At 33.1% G+C, this 9,124-nt stretch overlaps 1 long non-coding RNA gene across 4 annotated transcripts in view; it reads right to left on the bottom strand.

The window, feature by feature from the left end:
- Positions 1-189: 189 nt before the first annotated feature.
- Positions 190-9,124, bottom strand: part of LOC108969568 — a 281,944-nt gene continuing 273,009 nt past the window's right edge. For all 4 annotated transcript variants that reach the window (XR_001993411.1, XR_001993410.1, XR_001993406.1 and 1 more), the window contains one exon: positions 190-529. This is a non-coding gene — a long non-coding RNA (uncharacterized LOC108969568). The remainder of the gene's footprint in view (positions 530-9,124) is intronic.

The raw sequence follows: 9,124 nt of genomic DNA on the forward strand, positions 1-9,124 counted from the left end.
TCGTTAAAATTTTGTTGCTGTTTGTTTAGTATTTTTTTCGGCTACCAACCTGTCTCTTATACACAACCCAATACAAAAAACAGCAAATTTTCTTTTTATATAATATTTTAATTTTTTAGTTTTTCAATTTTTATTATTTTTTAATTTTATTAAATTTGCGTAACTTTCATTTACATTTTTGTTTGACATTATGCTCGTACAAAGCCTTTTTTAAAATATTAATAAACACCTATATTTTTTATAAACATAATATACATTTCTTTTAGAATTATTTTGAAAATGAATGACAATACACAGTCCCAACATATTTATGATCCAAATTTAATTGGCTTCAGAATATCGTTTAAAGCTGCAAAAGTGTTGTTTCCACATCAAAACTCATTGTTGACTCTTGCTTTATTGCCGCTTTTAGTGAGATGTGACTTCTTTTTGTTCCCAAAATCCAAATATCTGCAGTGTAGACCACATCACAAGCCAGTTCAGATCATAAAAATAATGGTTTCGGAAGGAGCTTCATCCTGATTGATACCTATAACGAGTAAATAAATATAAATAGATTACAAATTAACATAATACGCATGTTGCTATATGTAAAAGTATTTGTCAAAATATGAACGTAATTCAGTGTTTTACCTAGACAAATTTGACAAGATGGTAAAAACTTAAAAGTATCTCAGGTAATTTTTTTTTCTAAGGTTGGTACAACTGTTTTAATTATTTTGCCAAAAATTAGCGCGATCTGTCAACCAGTTTGTTTACAGCAGCCGTTTATGTTAAGACAACCTCAGTAGTGTTTGTCGAATTTTAATTAAATTTTGGCCAAAAACTCAACAAATATTATAGAGCAAGCACCGTATTCACCTGATTTAGCTCCGTGTGACTTCCGGCTATTCTTGTAACTTAAAGAACCGCTTCGGGGAAAGCGTTTTGAGTTAATTGAAGACATCAAAACAAATTCGATTATTGGTTTCAACAAAATAGACCTGGCATATCAGACAAAGAATGCAATTATTTATAGCGGCGGAAATTGAAATCCGGATAAGGAGCCAGGTAGCAGTTATGGCGAAAACGCGTCAAGTATGTGTAAGATTTGAGTGGAAAAGGATTATTTTTGTATGAATGAAAGAATTATGTGCAGTTTCGTTAGTTGTTCATTTGTTTTTTGGGACAACAGTTACAAAAATACCTACTGTGGATAAGAGCAAGATTTTAACTTTGCGAATTGAAAATTTTAGCATACGGAAGTTCAGAGAAAGAGTTGGTTCAAGCTCAAGAGTTTTGCCGTCGAGGATTTTTTGAAAAAATTTCAAAGCAGTGGGTCTCTGAGTGAAAACCCAGGCACAGGAGCACGCTCTTCTAGGGAGAGTCGGCAATAGAACGCATTAGCCTAAACGATCGATTCAAAATGGCTGACAGCATCAGAATGGAAATCATAGAAGACCTTGGAACCAAAATCACTGCCATAGTATACATTACTATACGAAATAGGCTCCGCGATGCTGGTTTGAACACGAACACTTTTGTGACTAAGCTCGATTGGCAGAAAGTAATCTTCTCTAACGAGTCCAAGTTCTTCATGTTATGTAGCGACGGAATGTCGTTCGTAAGGAGAAAAACTGGTGAACGCTATATCGACGAGTGCGTCTGAAGAACGATTATGCAGGGAAGCACTATTTTACTGAACATCTGATTTTCAAAATGTGAGACTATATATATAAATATATAAAAAAGTCTTGCGGTATTTTCGCTAGTTGGCGCTGAGAGCGCGTAGTTCTAGTTTTATCGTCGCATCGGGTCATGTTATACCTTTTTGGAAGGCTCATTTCATGCGCTAACACGTGTTTGATTGATTGTCGTTTCTTTTATGTCGTTCGTGAGTTATAGCGTGGCAAACATGGAGCAAAATAAAGAGAAAATACGGCATATTTTACAGCACTACTACGATAAAGGCAAAAATGCATCTCAAGCCGCCAATAAAATTTGTGCAATTTATGGACCCGATACAGTTTCCATTTCCACCGCACAACAATGGTTTCAACGTTTTCCTTCTGGTGTAGAGGTGGTCGAAGATGCGCCACGCTCTGGAAGGCCTGTCGTCGAAAATTGCGATAAAATCGCTGAATTGGTCGAAAGAGACCGGCATAGTAGCAGCCGTAGCATCGGTGAAGTTATAAAAATAAAAAAAATAAAAAATACCGCAAGACTTTTTTGCCCATTATATTATATATATTTATATTTGAATCTCCATAATTTCTTTCAATGACCAGCTCAGTTCGTGTTGGTTCCATCGCGTTACTCGAGTAATGGAAAATGCGCCAAAAATAGCAAATTCTTCTGTGCCCAATAATGGAGGTCACGTTCTTATTGTCGAATTCCAAAAAAAAAAAAAAAAAAAAAAAAAAAAAAAAAAAAAAAAAAAAAAAAAAAAAAAAAAAAAAAAAAAAAAATGGAAAAAAAATCTTTTTTCGTATTTTCAATAATTTTGAAAAAAAAAAAAATTGAAAAAAATTCTTTTTTCGTGTTTTCAATAAAAAATTTAAAAAATTCTCAACTCGTTCGATTTTTATTCCTTGAAGTTATATTAAGTTTGTCACAAAGTTTGTAATATCCAGTAGGAAAGGTTGGATACTATATAAAATATATATTATATATTCAAATGATCAATGTGGTCAATTTAAAATTTGCTTTTGTTTTCAAGAAGCTATTCATGTGTCGCACCACTATATCATATATCTAGAAAACTCTCTTATTTAACGAAACATCTTCACGAAATTCGACACGGCTTATTGTCTGAGACAATGATGCAATCATCAAAGATACTGTTCAGTTCGAATCACTATAGCACATAACTGTAATACAAACTGAAATGTCGAAATCAAGATTCCGTATGAAACACTTTGGTCACTCCGGGAGATATCTTCATGAAAATTGGCATGGATTCTTGCCCAAAGCGACGATGCAATCTCAGAAGAACTGCAACACAAACTGATAAATCGAATAAAGTTTTTGAATGTAATCATTTGCATTTGTGAAGGGTATAGACGTGCTTTTTTTTTTTTTTTTTGAAAATTATTCAATATTCACATATCGACTAAAAATGAGCAGCCTATATATGCTACAAATTACAAATAAATTCTCCCAAATGCAACACTAATCTACGAAAAGTGTTTGGTTGCATTATTTTTCAAGTTCCCCAGTGGTAATTAAGCGATTTCCATAACTTCCTGCTTTTGATTGGTGGCGCCACAAAGCTTGAGGGTTTACACACGCGCTTAAATGCCACTGCCGTCAAATAAAACTTAAACCTGTAACAAGAAAAGTTTCAAAATACGAAATGTGTTGTTGTTGCTATTGTGCACTCGAAGGCAGCTCGTCGTGGCGCCGGTTGTCATGCAGTTGCATCCGTTGTTGGTGCTGATGTTGGCGCTGACACCGATTATTGTGGCGACATTGAGCATTTAACAAAGTAAACATAAGCTCGATTAAAAAAAGAACAACAACAACAAAAAATGTTAAGCAAAATGGGAAATTATAATAAAAAGCTGAACAAAAATTTCATTTAATGGCGATGCTATGCACGTCACAGCCAGCATAGCAATCGCCGCCTTCAGCGCTTGCTTGTGTTGTTTCAACTTTGTTGTTGTTGCGGTTGTTTGCACTTCTTCTTGCTGTTTGCTATGGATGTTTTTCGTTAAAATTTTGTTGCTGTTTGTTTAGTATTTTTTTCGGCTACCAACTGATCGCTTACATTTAGTGAAAATTTGCATTGCCATTTGCATGTGTGTGTGTGTGTGTGTGTGTGTACATGACTGCAAATCAAATATTGATTGCATTGACCGTGGAGAATTGGTCATAATTTGCACTTAACATTCGTCCGAATTGATAAATTGACATTTCCAGTAAATCGTTGTTGATTTAATTGAAACGAACGATTGCTTGTCGAACATTAAGGCAAATATTTAAAAGTCTTCAATTAAGAAATTAAGTTGGGAAAAAATAAATACGCATACATATATACACATATAGACATACAGTTGCACGAGCTCAAGCACAAATGTGTGTATGTGTGCAGCAAAATAATATTTGGCAGATAATCAGAGCCAGTTGACGGCAAGAAAGCGGGAGATGGCCAAAATCATCGAACCACATGTTGAGTTGTTGCTGTAAATGTTAAATATATATTATACATGTACACATGTACGAGGGCTGTTCGATGAGAGTATGAGCTAACGAGAGATTATTTTAAATTCAAACACTTTCTTTTAAAGTTTTGAAAGACTTTAAGTTGAGTCATAGGCGTAGTAAGTGTGCTTAAGTTGGCATAACCTTTAGAGCTCTCAAAAAATGCCTAACTTCGATAATTTTTTTTTTTTTTTTTTTGTTTTTGTCATTAAGAAATAATGAGTTGAATTCTTCTTCTTCAGGATTTATTAAACAAGTACTTAAGCTTAAAATATTACATTTTGATACAAAATGGCGGCTACTGAGTCAAACTTCGCAGATATCATTTCAAGATAGGATTCCAAGAACTGGTGACAATAGCAACAAATTATAAAAACGGGATTTTATTCTATATATGGTCTTCTAGTGATGTAAGCTTCAGATACATATATGTATTTGTTGGCTTTGCAAAGAGATATTAAAATTTTTATCAAATGCAAAATGAGCAGTGAATTGTTTTTAAAATAAGTATTAAAATATTGACAAAAAAAAAATCACACAATTTACTAGATAACATGACAGCATAGTTATAGTCAAAAAATCAAGCGAATATGTGATGGATTAACACCACCGTCGATTTAAAAAAAAAATTACGCTATTTTGAGAAAAACGCGTTTGAAGTATTACGTTTCGCAGCTGACTATGATACGATAAACGCTTCGACAGAACAATAATATATATATATACAATGCTGTAACCCTTAAATTTTATTGGTTACTAAAAGATTGTGTGTGAAGTGCTTACTGCAAGAGTTTGTTTTCAAAAGCATATTTGAGAACGAACTTCAACATTTTTATGCTCTGATTTGAATATCAAAATTTGGTTCAATGCATTGTTCGGTAACACCTAGAAGAAGTTGTAGGGTGCTATGTTGCAATTAAACAAAAAAAAAAAAAAATAAATAAAAAATAAAATAAAATATAAATTTCAAATGTAGTGTAAATGAATTTAATTAAAAACTAAAAAATATAATTTTTTCATCGCATGTCAGTCTTTTACATTTCGCGCTCATTTCGTAAAGCTTTCAATTGATTTATCCACTTTTAATATTTTTGTTTAATAACATGTCATTAACTTATTTCTAAATGAAAAATTTCCATACCGTGAAAAGTTTCGCTTTAAAATGTAGTCAAATATACACAATACTTGAAAATTTTGAGTGGTAAGGTTTGCGTGGCCACGACTGTATGTGCTTGAATGGAAAACATTTTTATTTGGCGCGATGTCCACAGTAAATTTGACAAAGATTATTGTCGAGGGCAAATATTTTCCAATCGGACCACTGTAGCATATACTACTATGGGCAAAAAATAGTAAGACTTTCTTCATAATTTTGCAATTCTTAATTTATTCTTCAAAATCTATGTCGCACTCCTTAAACTCATCCATCTTGGGCCCAATACACTTATGCCGATGTTTTTTCCCATCCTCCAAATGGTTGTTAGTGTCAATTTCCAGAATAGATCTTAACGCGCATAGCGAGTCACGTCTAATGTCTTCAATCGTTCGTTTGAAATTGTTGAGGAGTCAGAAGACACACGCATCTAAATCAGGCAAATACAGTGGTTGCGACACGGTATTTGTTGAAAATTTGTCAAAAATCTCAGGAAGAGTCAATGTAGTATGCGACGCTGCATTATCGTGGTGCAAAAACGTGACATTTGGCACAGATGTCATTGACAGTCACTCCAATCTGGAAAAAAATATTTCGACGAAGGGATTTCCGCTCGAAATTTTTAATTAAAAAGTCTTAAAATTTTTTGTCCACAATAGTTTGTTTAGGTTAATTTTGAGCATTTCTTATTTCTCTAAATTCTTTGACCTCTTCTAAAGCTAAAATATTGTAAAAAAAACAAAAATTCTAGTAGTATATGAGGAGCTACTTCAAGCACGAAGGTTTGTATGACCCTAAGTAATCTGTAAAATAATCTTCAATCAATATTTCATGTAAGTGTAACCTATTTTTTTTTTTTTTTTTTTTTTTTTTTTTTTTTTTTTTTTTTTTTTTTTTTTTTTTTTTTTTTTTTTTTTATAGGGGCCAAACCGTTTTGTGGAATATTGTTGTAGGCAAGAATAGACAAGTTTAAGGGGTCACATAGAATGAAATTTTGAAGAAATTAATTACGTATTTTTTGCATATTTTGATAGTCCACACCTCTAGATATCCAACACTGATATTTTAAATGAATATTCAAAATTGTTTTCGAGTTACAGGCTTTTAAAGTGTAGTCATCCAATTAAGCTTCAATCAGCTCAATCCGTTTATCTTTAAACGAGTTTTTCTCGAAACAATATTTTTCGAATTTGCTTGAAAGGTTACTTACAGACGAATGATTCAATCACTATGAAAGTTGATTTTTCCCGACCTTAGGTTATTGCACAGAAAATATCTTCAATTGTGGTTTGTTTTTAGGTTTCATCCGCGTACAAGACAGTGGAAGAGCTTTGTTTAAGCGCCGTCGGAGATCGAAAAATTTTAGTGCGTTGTATATCATTAAATTTAAGTATAAGCGTTAAAAATTTGTACTTTACTTTAGCGAACAATATGCAGAACTGACTCTGTCAACTGCCTATGCAGTTCGTCTGATGTTATTTAATTCGACTACTTGCCCTGTTTTCGGAAAATGGTGTAGATATCTCGGAAAGGTGTTGCAAAATTTAATAGTCTCCATAAAACAAATTTCCCTATTCAAATCGTTTCATTAAAAACTACCAAACGCTTATTAATCTCGCCTCGCTCTTTTTTCTTTTCAACAATTTTGATTGGCAGCTTGCCGTCTCAGTTCGGCAATTGACAATTTTGGTGGCGTTTTGAGTAATCGCTGGAGCGCCATTGAGCTGCTTTTTGCTCAGCAAGCGTGTATGCACTAATGAATTTATAAATGAATACAAACAGGCGCATGTCTCGAACTCAGTAAATTATATATATGTATGTGTGTGTGTGTGCGAAAGAGCATATGTTGACAGGCCAATTTTGGCTTGCGAAATTTACGTAAAATAACCAAAATTAAATATGTAACTACAAAGTAAATGTAACCGACTTTTAAAAAGGGAATACACACCTCATTGTTGTTATTGTCTATCTTTGTTTATACGAGCTTAGACTGGTTTAATAAGAAAGTATAAACGCTAATAGACAGATTATAAGCTTCACATCGATTTAGCGCCTTAACGAGCCACGGCGTATAAGCAACTTTTTAGTGTTTTTATTGTTTTTTTGTTTGAGTGCGCCGCCAAACCATTTGGGTTGCGCTTCACTATACTCTCGTGCATTGCACAAGTTAATTATTAAAATTGTTGTAATTTTTTTATCGAAGATTACTAAACCGGTAACAACATTTAAATGATATAATTTTCGTCTGATAAATCGGGTCAACTTGTGGGCGGGCTAATTCACAAAATATTTATGCAATCTATTTATTCACCGTAAGTATTCACCATATAATTGTGTAAAATTTGTCATACAAAAAATTTTATTTAAATATTTAGGTTAACAAAAAATTATAACAAAAAGACAGAAAGCTACAAATATAGTCAAGCTACTGGGATTTATTGCAGACAAGAAAGTTTCAAGGAAACAAAACTTAGCAGTTCATCAAACGAAAGTAGCCAGAGTAGCAACAACAGCTAATATATGCAACAGCCGAACACTTAGATTAACACCAATACTGATTGAGAAGTGTGAAATAGGGTGAGGTGGTTAGGGACACAGAAAAAATTAACTTTAGGGTTGGGTCAAATAATCGACTACGAGGTTGTGTCTTACTCAGATCAGCTTGAAATAGGACAATTTTCTAGAGGTGTTGTAGAATTTGAAAAACAATAAAAAAAATAATTCTTTTTTGAAGCCCGTAAATCCATGTAAGCACTTAAATGCTGTTTATACTTCTATGCCCTCAATTAGTCCGCCAAAAATAGCACGATGGATAATCGTAACGAGAAAGATGAAAACGACACAGAAGGTTTTAACAGGTCATATATAGACACACCAAGTGTCTCCGATACCATAACTTTCTACAAAATCCATATTTTTCATATCTATAATACTCTGCGGCAGAATGTGACGGAACCTGGCTTCGACAGCACTGAGAGATATTCACCTTGTACATTTTTCGATATATACTAAGTAATGATATTTTACATCTGCCATAGCATACAAAGTATATACAATCCGCTCCTCTACATTTGATGGAGCAAACTTCATAGAGGATAATACAGGGTGTAGTAGGGAGAAATTCATAAACGTGTTTGTCATAGTTGTGACAGTTTTTTTGGTTTGGTTTTTTTGGACCGTCTTCAGTAAGCAATTACTCAGAAGCGATCAGCTTTGGCTAAAACAAGAGAAACAGTGTTCCTTCAGCACAATGCGATGTCACACATATCAACAGCGGCAGAGTTAACCTAAAAAACATAAAATTACGTTATCTTTGTGTCTTGGCTATATATGAAGAGTAGAATCATATGTAGATAAATCTGAAGAGGAGACTAAGCAATTTTCGGAACGAACAATTTCAAACGATGCTCCGGGGAAAGCGTTCTAAGTTAATTGAAGACATTAAATATGAATCGCTACGCGCATTGTAGGCGTTTTCCGGAAATTGACTTTAATAATTTTTTCGAAATGAATTTGAAAAATAATTTTAACCATTTTTTGCCCATATCCAGTATAACTCACTCTGTTCAATGGCAACTGTTGCGATTTCGATGGACAAAAATTTCACTTTCATTTGTGTAAATATCAATAATATATACAGCCATGGACACATAAATAGCACACTTGGTCATCAAATAAAACAACATTTATTTATTCCTTAAGTTTATCTCTTAGGGGTCTAAAAAGAAATGCGTTTTATTTTAAAAATTATTCACTTTCATATTACTAAAACACTAAAAAAATAAATAT

Source organism: Bactrocera latifrons, unplaced genomic scaffold (genome assembly GCF_001853355.1).
Source record: "Bactrocera latifrons isolate USDA-ARS-PBARC rearing strain unplaced genomic scaffold, ASM185335v1 scaffold_105, whole genome shotgun sequence".
NCBI classification, from domain to species: domain Eukaryota; kingdom Metazoa; phylum Arthropoda; class Insecta; order Diptera; family Tephritidae; genus Bactrocera; species Bactrocera latifrons.